The sequence below is a fragment of the Arachis hypogaea genome, chromosome 17 (assembly GCF_003086295.3).
Source record: "Arachis hypogaea cultivar Tifrunner chromosome 17, arahy.Tifrunner.gnm2.J5K5, whole genome shotgun sequence".
Classification (NCBI taxonomy): domain Eukaryota; kingdom Viridiplantae; phylum Streptophyta; class Magnoliopsida; order Fabales; family Fabaceae; genus Arachis; species Arachis hypogaea.
Window position 1 is genome coordinate 113,717,334 of NC_092052.1, and position 16,079 is coordinate 113,733,412.

Genomic DNA, 16,079 nt, shown 5'->3' on the forward strand with positions numbered 1-16,079 from the left:
AAGGGAGTGGGGGCAAGTGCCCCCAGTGCAATTTAAAAATTTGTTAACTAATATATAGTAACAAAATTTATTTGCCCCCACTATATAATTAAATTTGACCCACTATAATTGAACTTCACTCGTCAATTTCAATAATCTAAAAACAAATAGTAATTCAAGATTCAAATAAATTTGTTATAATAACCTTTAAAAAGAAAGAGTGAAATAATTATAGATTTGTTATTTTATAATTGCAACTAATAAATAGATTTAAAATTTAAAAAAATATGTTTATATACTTAGTGAATATCACTACTATTGTGCCGTGTATATATATTATATATATTTGATTATTTGTTCAAAATAGAGGTAACTACTAATTTGATATCCAAAAGATCCAGGCGCAGAAAAAATAATTGTTAAATAATTTAAAAATTATGATAAAAAATAACTAATAAATATTATATTTATTAAAAGTGACAAAAAAATCTTTTAATATTTAACAAATGACATATTCATTTAATCTAAATATTTGATAGTCAATAGAATTCAGCCTAATATTTTATTAAATTTGATTATAAATATATAAATTTATTCTATTAAATAAATTTCAAATTAAATAGATGATCTTATTAAACTAATTTTAATATTAAATTAAAAATGACTAATAAAAATATTAATCTTATATTGACTATTAAAAATGATTTAATAATAATAATAATAAATCAAAATAATACTGTTTATTCATTGGTGTTTTTTTTTAAGTTAACTTTAGTTTTTTCTGGATAACATTAGTTGAAAAAACTTTTTAAATATGAATATTATAAAGAATCGATTTCGTAATCGTATGAAAGATGAATTTTTAAATGATTATTTAACAACATATATAAAAAAAAGACATTTGATTGTATTGACAATGAAAAAATTATTTAATTTTTTCAAAATATAACACCTAAAAAAATGAAATTTTAATTTATATATTATTATTTAAAATATTATTTTAGTATTTTAATTTGTTGATTAGATAATTTAAAGACTAATTATATTTTATAATAACAAAGTATAATTATAAAAATTATTATCATATTATGTATATTTTGTCCCACTCACAAAATTTTCTAGATCCGTCACTACTGATACGTGATGATATTTGTGTCTAATTAAGCGTGTTCGGAGATTTTTTTTATTAAGATATGGTTGAATATAATAAACACATATGTCAGACTAGTGTCATGTCTAAAATGTGTCTGACATACAGATACGACAATTCAGCGAAGTATCTGTATTTTATAGATTAATAATGATGATCAGTAGATGTGTTAAGTGTGATATCTGCTACCTAGTATGTGTTTGGATTAAAGTTTGTAATGGATAGTTTGCATCAAACTCATTTTCCAAAGTTAATTTTGATGAAAAGCAAGGTAACATGATTTGTATTTTTTTTGTATAAAAATAAATTATAGTAAAATGAATGTTGTTTGAATTATATTATTTAAATTGTGTCTAAATAAAAACTACTAAAAAGAATATAAATTTATATTACTGAGATCTGTATCTCTTTTTTTTCTTCTCAACATTCTTTTAGCTATAATTTTTTTGAGAAAAACTTAAATTTATGTGTTGAAATTTAATACTCTTTTGGTCATAATTGTTTAGTACTTTTTTTATTTAATTTAATCTTTTTAATGAAATCAATAATTTATATTATAAAAAATTAATAATAATAAACAAAATATACTCTAATTTAAAAATTTATAATAAAAATTATACAAAGCCAAAAAAAATTCATAAAAAAATTTATATTAATAAAAATAATTAAAAATTAAATTACTAAAAATGATATTATAAAAAAATTAATAGTAAAGTATCGTTTTTGTCCCCAACATTTGGGGTAAGTCCTATTTGTGTCCCTAACGTTTAAATCATCCTATTTGAATCCCTAACGTTTGTAAAAGTGATTCAATGTTGTCCTGGTCATGAGCTTTAGTTGGAGTTCTGAAAATCTCTTCTTAAAATTAGAATACAAATATCTGAAAAAGAACCGATGATCCACTCTGGATAATAGCTCATCAAAAGTTGAAACTAATCCCTCCAATATTTACATAATTCAATTTTCAGGTACATAATTGAACTTGAACACAAATAATGAGTACAATATTAAAATCGAGCATATTCAAATGAGACCTAATTGAGAATGAATACATACAAGTGAGAATAATTGAAAAATACAATCTGATCTATTAGTATAATTGACGGCAAGATAACATTGAATAACTTTTATAAATGTTAGGGATACAAATAGGACGATTTAAACGTTAGGGACACAAATAGAATTTACTCCAAACATTAGAGACAAAAATAATACTTTACTCAAAAATTAAAATATTTACTTATAAAGTATAGCTATAAAAAAATTCAAGAGAAAATGATAAATAGGTCCCTGACCTTTTGTCCCTCGGACATTTTCGTCTCTGACCATTAAAAAATACTTTTAAGTCACTGACCTTCACAAAACTTGGACGGATCAGCCCCTGACGGAGGCATTTGGACGGATCAGTCCCTGACGGAGGCATTTGGACAGAGGGACTGATCCGTCCAAATTTGGTGAAGGCCAGGAACTTAAAAGTATTTTTCAATGGTTAAGGACAAAAATATCCGCGGGACAAAAGGTCAGGGACCTATTTATCCTTTTTTCAAAATTCAAATATAAAGATTCTAATGATGATTTTTTATGTCTTTTCTTACATATTAGAATAAAGAACAAAGATGACAAAAAAAAAAAGTTCAATTATTTCTTCAACCGTAGCTATTAAATATAAAAATTATAATTTGTTGCTTCAGATAAATAAAAGTTAGAATATAAAATTATATTTCCGTTTAAAAAAAAAAAAACAAACAAAAATTAAATATATATACTTTGTGACTTTGTGTGACTCAAACGTAAAACCAAACACACCTCTGATTATTGGCCCTTTTGTGGATGAGACGAGTCATAACTTCAACTTGAACCGTGAGAAGAAAAAAAAGAAGTTAATTTTCACTTTCTTAAATATACTTCCTTAGTGCACATGTGGGGAAGTTACCTTTTCTTGTCTATTCTTTTCGCTTTCCGTTATGCATTCACTGGTTCCACGAACTAACTTGGATCCCTATACTTTTACTCTTTCTCATCCTATGCATTAATGGCATCATGTTATTCAAGTCTAAATAAACTAAGATATTTATACATGATTTTCTTCATATTTATTAGTTCAAGCAATTGATGGCTGCATGTAGCTTTATCATTCACAGGGTAACATTTTTACCTAACCTTGCGCTACTTAATATGATAAAATGAAATTCATTGACTAATGCAACATCTCATATTAAGTGCATCTTTTCTAACTAGTAAACTTGGCGCCGAAAGAGAATGAGAACGAAGTATAGGTTTATGGGTTGACAAAGAATAACGAGAAAAGTAGTGGAATTGAAGGGCGTCAATCGCGGCATCAGAATTTTCATTGATTTTTTAAATGATGATATTGACTAACATCTTTAGGATCTTATTCCTCACTTATCTCAAATGTAAACGACAAAGCTCACTTTGATTTAATTTAAGAGGAGTGTTAGGGCAGCAGATTTTGTGAGTTGTAGCCATCAATTAGTCATCAATAGTATATTTAATGATGTGAGATTTTATCTAATAGTAAAGAATCACTTATTTTTCTTTTGTTGGCAAAATACTGGCTAGATTTTAATAAATCTGCTGCCTTAGACTTTTCCTTAATTTAATTTTCCACCCGAAAGTTGTAATACAAGATTAACTATAAGTGGCAGACATATATGGCCTTACGTATATCACGGAGGAATGGAAGCCACGCGTTGCTACCAAAGAAATTTGTGTTGGATTTCAGTCTTTTAATTTCGACTAAACCACTAAAATAGTACCGAAATTTAGATTAATAACAAAAATAATCACTAAAAATATGAATAAATGATAAAAATTTAAGTATAATTATTTTCATATAAAGTTAATATAAAAATTATTAAATAATTATTTAATAAAAAATTAAATTATTTAATAATTCTCAATTTTTAATTTATTTGTTTTAAAAGTTTTCGATTTGCATCAAATATATCATCGACAAATAAATTTTCAAAAAATTTAAGACCAATTTAACAAAAATACATAAAAATTATGCTTGATTTACTTGTATTAAGGAGTTGTTCTTATGAAATTGTTATTGAATCGATCTTAATTTTTATAAAAAATTAGTTGTTATGAGATATATTTGATGAAAATAAAAATTTTTTGGACAAAATTAAAATAAAATAAAATTTAAAAATATTTTTAAAATTTTTTTCAAATTTCAAAAACAAAAAATATACTTTATCCTAATATATATTTAGCCGTACCTCATGGGTTATTGAGAGATATCACGGTCACTCCAGAACATGCATTTTTAAATGTCTTCATACCGGCACACGTCCATATCTATTGGAAAGATCACATCATATCTATATATTTGTTTGTTTGCTATGGCGATATCGCTGCACTATTAACTATATAGATGTCATGTCAAATTAAAAAGATAAAATATAAAATAACGTGAGGAGTGAACTGAATCGTTGAGATTTATGGGGCAATGCATGCTAATTTCATGCCTCCAATCTAATGAGCACTAGTGCCATGTCGTGGTCCCTCCACTGTACCGAAACAAAAACTTTAGTTGTTCGTATTTTCCCTTTGCTTTTTAAGGAGAGCCATGGCACATTGGCACCGACGCCCTTCCAACATTCAAGTTTATTACTGTGGAGCTGACTAATTAACCCCATAAATATGCTAATTCTCCATCAGTCAACAAATAAATATTGATATATCAGGCTGGCTTAACTTATATTAGTCGATTTTTCACAAAATAACAAAATGTTTTGGAAAAATCAGTTCACAAATATATTCCATCTTTCTTCCACAAAAAGTTCATGTTTCTGTAATTGTTTTTATTTTTGTTTACTGTGGTCGTAGGCTCCTAACTTTTTTCCGAATAAATTTTGATTTAAATAATATCTAAGCCAAAAGAGTGAGAGTCTACCCCACAAAGGATTTCCCGATCCCGTGTATTCAGTTAAGTATGCAAACTTTCTGATGAATATGCACGGTGTCCTTTTTTGTCGATTTCATTTATTAATATTAGAACTTCAGCGAAATAAAATTGTATGATTACTGTTCTGCTAACAGGGTTTGTTCAGCTCTTATGCTTTAGGATCTGCATCCAAATCACTTGCATGTGAGGTTTCACTTAACGTACTTGTCCTAATATGTTTGAAGTTTCTTCCTTATTTATTTATTTATTTTGGTCAAGAATAAGGTAGTAGTAATGAGGATCATGGTAAGCACGGTGAGAAGGTTGATCCAAACGACCAAAAATAATGAAGTAAATATTTACTTGTCTTCTTTTTTTTTGTTAGAATCTTATCTTCTATAAAACTAGGAGTGTTCATGGCCCGGCCGAGTCCTAAGACCCGGCCCGGCTCCGAACCTTTTAGGGACTAATTTGGTGTGATTTCACTGGATTTAGGGTCGAATAAGGGTCTCAAAAATAGACCCGATCATTATTTCGTGTTATTAGTAATGGATGATGACTATTCTTATGTGGAATTTAAGTATTGTAAACCTTAATATTTTGTGTTATTAGTCATTATAAGACTATAAGTTAATGTTTTATGTTTAAAATGCATAAAACTTTAGACTAATGCATAATATTGTGTTATTTGTATTGATTTAAATATTTGGTGTTATTAGAGAATATTAGTATTGATTGTGGTTATACTTTAATTTTAGGAAATGGTTGGTTCTTGTTATATTTTTCTAAGTAAATTTTACCATTAGTTGGAGTCTTGGAAATTTGGATATTTTCACATATTTAGAAAGTAATGTTAACGGGATGGTTTTTACCCGGTTTTAACCCGGTGTAATCGTGACCCAAAAGTGTATACGTTTTATCGGATTTAAGGCCGGATTTGGGTCTAATAAATAGACTCGGTATATACTTCGAGTCGAGTCTGGATCACATCAAACCCAATTTCACCCGACCCATGCATCCCTGTATAAAGCATATAGAGTGATACGCAGGTAAAATCTGGAACTCGCTGACTCCACATACGGCCCAAGAAGCTTACCCAAAAACGCAGTTTTGAAATACGTGTCTTTGTTTTGCATTTTAATGGCCCAGTAAAGTTATTTAGTTTTTCACACGCTCATCTCAACCCATAAAAAAATAAAAATGATCATGACGAAAAACATATAAAATTGACAAATAATCAAGGACAAAAAAAAGGCCCATAAAATATGACCAAAAAGTACGAAACAATAAACATCTGACAAAAAAAAAAAATCATAGAACCCTAGGTTCTGTTTCATTAGAATCTTAGTTTATTAGTGTTTGAATTCCTCCTATCTCACTCACGAAACCATCATCCACACCTTACACCACCTAAAATAAACATAGATTTAATATAAAGTCAAGAGTGAACTATCAATTTGATCTGTCTATTTCTCAAAATGATAATACGATCATTCATAATAAAAACAATCTATTTTAATTCCTATTCTTTGTTTCTATAACACAATGCGTCTTTGTGAGTGTTTTTTCCTTAACTCTAAATAAAAAATGTTGATTTGTCAGGTTCAGAAATAGACAAAAGCTTAATTGTTTCTAAATTCAAATTGGTTAGAAATTTATTTGTCTTTATTCTTTAAACAATATATTTTTAAAAATTTTTTATTCATTATATTAATATTCTTTTTTCAATAAATTCTTGAATATATAGTATAATAAGTATAAACTAATTAATAAACTATTTAAATTTAAAAATATTATTTATTATGAATAATTCTCAAATATAATTTTTAAATATATATAAATAATAAATACTAAAATTCAGTTAATACATTAATAACGGGAGTGGATCCTCTCCAGTGGAAAAAAAAACTGGATGGTGTCCAGTGTAGGATCTCACCCTTCATTGCTCTCTCTCTCCTATTTAATTTTGGTCCCACTTATAGAATTAAAAGTGAGAGATTACACTTTATTCTCTCAAATGTTAAAAAAAATGGAGACGATCTATTTCCCATTAATAACAATAACCCTATGATTTATTAGTATTATGATCTAGATAATTTTCATAATAAAATAAAAACTCATGAACATATTATTTGATGAACACATTATTTGATATATAGTAAAATTTTTTTGAGTAATAATAAATTTAATTTTTTATATCTTTAAACTAAATTAATAAATTAATAATATTATTGATATTTTGAGTTTGTTGAGTTATAAATGATCTTCATAATATATATATATATATATATATATATATATATATATATATATATATATTTCATTTAGTATTAGTAGTTTATTCATAGTGTATTTTAGTGTAAGATATAAAATAGAATTATTAATTTAGTTTAAAGAGAGAAAAAATTAAATTTGTTATTACTCAAAAATTTTTTACTATATATCAAATAATATGTTTATTAGTTTTTATTTTATTATAAAAATTATCTAGATCATAATATTAATATTATATCATAGGATTATTATTATTATTAATGTATTAACCGTATTTTAATATTTATTATTTATATATTTAAAAATTATATTTGAAAATTATTTATTTAGTGTCATAATAAATCATATTTTTAAATTTGAATAATTTATTAATTAGTTTGTATTTATTATACTATATATTCAATAAAATATTAAAAAATTAATATAATAATAAAAAAAATTTAAAAAATATATTGTTTAAAGAATAAGGACAAATAAATCCGTAACCAATTTAAATTTAGAGACAACTAGACTCCTGTTCATTTCTAAATCTGATATGTCAGCGTTTTTCATTTAGAGTTGAGGGAGAAATTTTGTTCTCAATATGTCAAAGACCTCCTTTCAATCTTCATTTTTTTTTTTGAAACAAAGGGAGCTCAACACAATAACATGGAGCATACAAACTAGAAAATAAAAGAAGTATGCCTACACAAGAGTTATCACTTATCTTGGCATCCATTCTTGGTAGCTCAAAATCGTCCTGCTTTGTATTTCCTCCACACCTGCTTCTTTATTCCTGAATATTCTATCGTTCCGTTCCCACCAGATGTTCCAGATTACTGCAAAAAACCCAGTCAGCCACTCCCTCTGCTCTTGTTTTCTACTGTGCATTCCCGTCCAACTTTTAAACAGTTCTTTAATGGTACCAGGAACAGCCCAATCTGTACGAAAATACCTCAACCAAGTGCACCACACCTGCCATGTAACCTCACACAAAAGAAATAAGTGTTGCATAGATTCTATCTCCTTTCAGTCTTCATTGTATTTCTTTTAAAGGAAGTGCTAGGTAAACAATGACAATTTTGAATAACATGAACAACTATCAATCAAATAAAAACACACTATACCTCTAAATTAACCATCTAAATTTTAATATTAAAATAATTATCTATACACCTAGTGACATCCCATATATATCTATTGTTCACATTATTTAATATTTTCATTGTCTACCTATAATTTTTCTTCTTTTAAAGATGACCTCGTCTTTGTTTTTCTATTGGACTGGGAAAATGAACCGGAGATGTGATTATGGTGGAACATCTTAGCTGTGAAACTTGTTTTATTTATTGCATTATTTCTTGCTTGTGTGGAATGTTTTTCTGTTGAGTTTTAGATTGCAAAACATTTTTCTTCTATTGTTAGTCTTTTTTTTTTATTATTTCGAATGTTGTTCTCTCATGCTATCTTATTGCCATTATTGGCACTTCACTTAAATGAATTACCTCACGACCTCAGCCCTCAGAAGAGTTTCCATGATGTAGATGTCCAGAGGAATGAATTTGGTGGGTGATTGATGGAGTTCTTTGATTCAAGTATTCAGATTTATTAATGAGAAACACGGTGCTCTGTAAAAATTCAGTGACTGAGTTTCATACACTCTGGGAATACTATCTAATAGTAGTTCAAATATTTAGCTCGAAGCATGGATGACGAGTTGATGACCATAACATGATCTGTGGGAATAGCATTAGAACCAAAACAGGAGTATAAATCTAAGTGATGATGAGTTGCAGTTAGAAGTCTAACTTTTTGATAAAACATCTTTGAAGTTGATGTCACTTAGTAGTTATCTTTTCTTCATCCTTTTTATATCAACTTTTTAATTTGCATATATGTTGTTTCCACTTCTGATATTCCAAATTTCTGGTAATTAATTGTAAAGGTTGGAACAAAGGATCATCAGCGCTTTCAAGCTTCTTATGCAACTATATTAAAGGCCCACATGACTGCATTGAAGAAGAGAGAAAGGAAGGACAAGAAGAAATCTGCGGAGGCTGATAAGAGAGAAGGCACTTCAAAGAGACCTAAGAAATCTTAAAGTAACAACCTTTACTGCTTGAGCTTCTATACAAACAACATTTTCTGCTGACGCCCCTCAGTCCTTTTGTTTTGGTCATGGGCAAAGTGAGGAGTCAAGGGAAAGAGGAATACATTCTAAGGCATGCGATTTGTTACATATATATTCTTTCTTGAGACCGATGTTCCTTCGGGTGGCAATAGGTTAGAATCTTCCTTCAATTCCCTTGGAGATTATAAATTGAATTTGTAGGATACTGTTGAGAATAAGGAGTATGACCACAATCCAATCAATCATGTGTCAAATAATTTGTTATTGTTATTATATTAAAATATTAATATAATAACGTCTTTGATTAAATTTAGAGATTTATCATTATGATAGTGATCATAATATTGAGAGATAAACCTTTTATAATTTAATCTAAATTGTTCTTGGTTATAGGATTATTAAAAAGGACATTAATAATTCGGAAAGATCAATATATATATAATGGTCTTCATTGGATGAAGATTAATAGATCTCATTTATTAAATTATATATATAGATGGTGCATATAGAGATATGACCATTGAATTGACTCACTCTGAGAATTCCTAATGGTTATAATTACCGCATATTTGTCAATAGGATATTCTCAAGATGAACATAGTAATAGAGTTTCCTTTGACCTGCGACTGTCATAGTAATTAACAATGTATTTATTATACTTTGATTCCGGACACCTAATACCTTAGGGTGCTAGTTGAATGGATATTGGGTATGATTTAAATACTTGTAGAATTAATGATTAGTCAATAAGGAATCTGTCAACTCTCAGTAAAGAGTTTGAGCTCTATGATTATAATGACTGAAATGAATAAAACCTTGGACAAGGGGATTGAATGAATGAAGAAATGAGTTTTTTAGGTCATTCACAGTTCATTATAATAATGGTAATAAGTTAGAGTTTGACAATTAAACCATACTCTAAGGGTTAACCAAGAGTTGGAAAGATGGAAGGAATTATACTTTGTTCTTCTAAGGTTCTTAGTAAAAATATATTACTTCATACTATCGGGTCGTTGAGGAGTGTTGCTAGACGCCAATCTTGATTAGTAAATTTAGTATGACTAATTTACTACCCGCTTAGTATTGAACCTATGGGGTCACACACTAACGAGTGTTCTAATCTTTGCTGTAGAATTATTTAATTATTAATTTGATTTGATCAAATAAATAATTATATTAATTCAAATGGAATATTATTATATTTTTTGCTAGCACCAAGAATATAATAATAGTATGATAATTGAGAATATTATATGAGATTTGAGAATAATTAGTTATTCTATTTCGAAACTTGAATTCTAAATTTGGATGAGATCCTAACTGATTCTGTTTCAAATTGAGTTATGATATGATTCATAAATTTGAAAGATTCAAGTTTAAAATAACAAGATATGATTTAAATTTGAATTGAGAATCAAATTTAAAATCAGTAACAAATCTCATACTATATATATGTATGCCAAGAGTAGAGGAATGTGAAAGAGATGAGAATAACAAGAGTTTTATTCCGTTACCTCTATACACATAAATGTATGTGAGCCTGATTCTTGGAGAAGAATTTTATGGCGTGCAAAGAGTTGCAAGAGGTTTCTCAATTTAGATCAGATATCCATTGGTCAAGGAGTTGACAGCAAAGGTTAGTCTCAGTGTGGATACGCATAGCGCCTTCGTACCATCGAAGGAGAAAGTGATTTTTACTAGCGTACACAGGTATTTAGATCTGATCTATACATTGTATATTATTGGAATAAAGTTTAAGCACAAAATAGATCTTTAAGGATTACTTTATTTTCTTCCGCTGCATGTTATGAACACATAGTAATCCTTCAGTGGTATCAGAGCTTTGGCTTTTTGTATTTAAATTTTATTCCTATCTTCTTAAAGATTGTGAATTAATAGGATTAATTCAAATTATTTTTTAAGCATGCGATGCAATTATTTCCATTGAGATGGTTTTCTAATAAATTAATAGTTAATTTATTTTAATTACTTAATTGTGATTAAATTATCATTCTTTTAATATAAAAGTTATATTTATAATCAAATATTTTGTTTGATTTTATTTATTTATTAAATTTTAGTGTGATTTTGATCACAATAAAAGGAATAAGATGCAAAATATCTTTTGTTTGTTCCTTATATATATAAGTGTATATATAAAAGTCAAATTTGATTTGATAATTTTTTTAAGGCTAAACGTTAGTACATGAAAAATTAAATTTTGATTTGATTGATGTGTTTTGAACACTATAATTTTGGAAATTAATTTTTTCTAATTTTATTGATTATAAAGAGCGGCCTGACAACTAGGAGTTTTATTTTCAAGATACTAATCAGTATATACATTTGATGTATTAAGGATTTAATTTTATATTTTTACCTAGACAACCTGGGAGTATAAAATTTAATCCATGAATACTGGTACAAATTCTCTAACAATAGAGATAAATCCTAAAAATTAGGAAATTACAAAAAATAAATTTATCTCTTGTTTACAAGGAGCAACCTGACAACCAGGAGACTTGTACTCAAAGATAGAATTTATTTATGCATATGATAATGTATAAGGAGAATTAATTTTATACTTGAACCTAGACAACCTAAGAATATAAAATATAATTCAGTTAAATAATTGTTTGACAACCAGATAATTATTTGGGATTATAATTGTATTGGATGCAATTTAATCATGTTTATTTGGAATAGATGTGAGTAACAACTTGACAACCAAGATACTCATTCGTGATTCTAAATAATTTTGTCAGAAATATAGATTTCTTGATTTACTTTTATATTTTAAATTTTTTAAATATGTCCATCTTTCGTATGGCATACTTTGAAAGTAATAAATTGGCTATATACATTGAGAATTGTTCTTATGTATGAAAAGGTTATCATGGACATGATAATCATATTGAAATAATATTGTCTAATAAAATTGGTTATAGAATAGTTAGAAGTTGTGAAGAATTTGGAATATTGCTTTACTGCAATATAGGTTGTTTTGACAACCATGAGTTCCAATTTCAAAGACAATTTACTATTTATTATTAAACATCTTGAGAAGATGTATGATGCCCAAAGCAAGTTAGTATGACTATCAAAGATTTTATTTGAACTAGTGGGAGTATTGGGTAATATATTTTGAATTAAACAACTTTAGAAGTTGAAATGCCATTAGGCAAATGGCTTTTGCGAGAATTGTTCTTGCAAGCATTTTTTGGAGATTTATTTTGTTACAAACAATTTATAATTGGCCCTAATATAATTAAGGTTTGTGGTCTTTTTTGAAAAATCCAAGATGAGTATTGAGGATGCGAATCAAAATTGCTTTTAAGGGTTGGTTTGACCAATAATAAAGATATTGAGTATTTTTATTATAAGAGCTTAAAGTAAAATCTCTAACATCCAATTGATATTAGGTCCAATAAATGAGATTTATTGGTTACCCTAAAGAAATAATGAGATTATTTTTATCACTCTTCTTATGACAAAATATCTGTGATAAGAGGTTAAACTCCTTTTTAGAAAAGAGATTCCATCTTAAAGAAAGAGTAGGAGTACAATTACTTTTATTAGAATTGTATACCACTCAATAGAGGATATACTTTCTCCTGAAAGTATAAAAGGTTTGATCGTCAAACTAACTGTTTTAAAAAGTAGCCTATTTGTATAATGATACAATTCTATAAAGAAAGATCTAATGGTTACTTAGATTTTTTTTTTCATGTTCAATAAGGATTGTCCTTAAAATAAAATTATGCACTATTGTAGTGGGAGATTTCATATTTTAAGAAAACGTGATAATTATGCAATAGACATATTTTACAAAAGGTCAAGCACATGTGCTCAAGAGTTAAGGTATTTAAGGTCAAAAGAGTTTTGATAAATACAAATGTGCGTTAAAAAATTATACACATGATTGATTGGCTCTAGTGCAAGTGGGAGATTATTGTGATAATAGTATGCCCAAGATCCAATCTATCATGATTGGCTCTCGTGCAAGTGGGAGATTGTTGGGAATAAGGAGTATGACCACAATCCAATCAATCATGTGTCAAATAATTTGTTATTGTTATTATATTAAAATGTTAATATAATAACGTCCTTGATTAAATTTAGAGATTTATCATTATGATAGTGATCATAATATTGAGAGATAAACCTTTTATAATTTAATCTAAATTGTTCTTGGTCATAGGATTATTAAAAAGGACATTAATAATTCGGAAAGATCAATATATATATAATGGTCTTCATTGGATGAAGATTAATAGATCTCATTTATTAAATTATATATATAGATGGTGCATATAGAGATATGACCATTGAACTGACTCACTCTGAGAATTCCTAATGGTTATAATTACCGCGTATTTGTCAATAGGATATTCTCAAGATGAACATAGTAATAGAGTTTCCTTTGACCTGCGACTGTCATAGTAATTAACAATGTATTTATTATACTTTGATTCCGGACACCTAATACCTTAGGGTGCTAGTTGAATGGATATTGGGTATGATTTAAATACTTGTAGAATTAATGATTAGTCAATAAGGAATCTGTCAACTCTCAGTAAAGAGTTTGAGCTCTATGATTATAATGACTGAAATGAATAAAACCTTGGTTAAGGGGATTGAATGAATGAAGAAATGAGTTTTTTAGGTCATTCACAGTTCATTATAATAATGGTAATAAGTTAGAGTTTGACAATTAAACCATACTCTAAGGGTTAACCAAGAGTTGGAAAGATGGAAGGAATTATACTTTGTTCTTCTAAGGTTCTTAGTAAAAATATATTACTTCATACTATCGGGTTGTTGAGGAGTGTTGCTAGACGCCAATCTTGATTAGTAAATTTAGTATGACTAATTTACTACCCGCTTAGTATTGAACCTATGGGGTCACACACTAACGAATGTTCTAATCTTTGCTGTAGAATTATTTAATTATTAATTTGATTTGATCAAATAAATAATTATATTAATTCAAATGGAATATTATTATATTTTTTGCTAGCACCAAGAATATAATAATAGTATGATAATTGAGAATATTATATGAGATTTGAGAATAATTAGTTATTCTATTTCTAAACTTGAATTCTAAATTTGGATGAGATCCTAACTGATTCTGTTTCAAATTGAGTTATGATATGATTCATAAATTTAAAAGATTCAAGTTTAAAATAACAAGATATGATTTAAATTTGAATTGAGAATCAAATTTAAAATCAGTAACAAATCTCATACTATATATATGTATGCCAAGAGTAGAGGAATGTGAAAGAGATGAGAATAGCAAGAGTTTTATTCCGTTACCTCTATACACATAAATGTATGTGAGCCTGATTCTTGGAGAAGAATTTTATGGCGTGCAAAGAGTTGCAAGAAGTTTCTCAATTTAGATCAGATATTCATTGATCAAGGAGTTGACAGCAAAGGTTAGTCTCGGTGTGGATACGCATAGCGCCTTCGTACCATCGAAGGAGAAGGTGATTTTTACTAGTGTACACAGGTATTTAGATCTGATCTATACATTGTATATTATTGGAATAAAGTTTAAGCACAAAATAGATCTTTAAGGATTACTTTATTTTCTTCCGCTGCGTGTTATGAACACATAGTAATCCTTCAGATACATTCCTTTTTTTCATTATATTGCATGTTTTTAACTTGTTCAGAGTTAATGTCACTTGAACTCATTGAATCATGATTGGGTTTAGAAAATTGGAAATGAGGTTGAGGTTGCTGCATCATAAGTCTGAGACTTTGTCACCATTATTGGAAGCATTTGTTTTAGACTTCAAAATGATTGAACGTCACATATTGATAAATTGTGATACATGTGCGGACGTAAATAATTTAGGTATAGGCGATTTATGCTATCAAGGTTTCATACTTTCGTTGTTGAGCAATTGAGACATACAAACTATGACAGTTCGACTTATATGAGATAAAATTTGTACTCGGTCTCTGTGTTTTAACCTGTTTTTCTTAAATGTAAAAAGCGTTTCGCCAAGATTACTTGTTAAGAATACACAAATAAAAATGTTTGTTAAATTTTGTATATGTACTTAAAAAGTAATTTACAACTATGAAGCAAGAATATCCATAACCTCAGTTCCTTGTTCAAAGACAAGTTGGGGCAATATAATGTGCATGGTATTACTATTATTTTCAAGCCATGTACATCAATGCTCTGAAAGCCCCTGACCAGAAGTTATGTCTTCGGGCACGTAGTTACATCTATATTTCAGGCAACTATTCTTCGTTTTGCTGCATTCGGACATATTTCCAAGCAAGGCTCCTTCAAGACACTATCGTCCTCATGGGGTGAAGCAAGAACTCCGAATTTGAACTGCAAATTTATTTGGACATGGTAAGAAATTTATCTCATAAAATGGAGATCCAGCAGAGATTATACAATACTTACCTGACAGCTGTAATCACCAAAATTGGGTTCCATAAGTAATGGAACTCCCATATGATCCTTGAAAGAGTGCGGCATAATAACTCTATCTTGTAAGATTAATGTGAAAAACAAAATGTGGGTGAGAACGTTCAAGTATCTATCACTAACCTGAGTTGGAAACTTACAAGTGTTGATGCAAATACCAACACACTTGCTTTCCTCCAAGTACTTACATCTC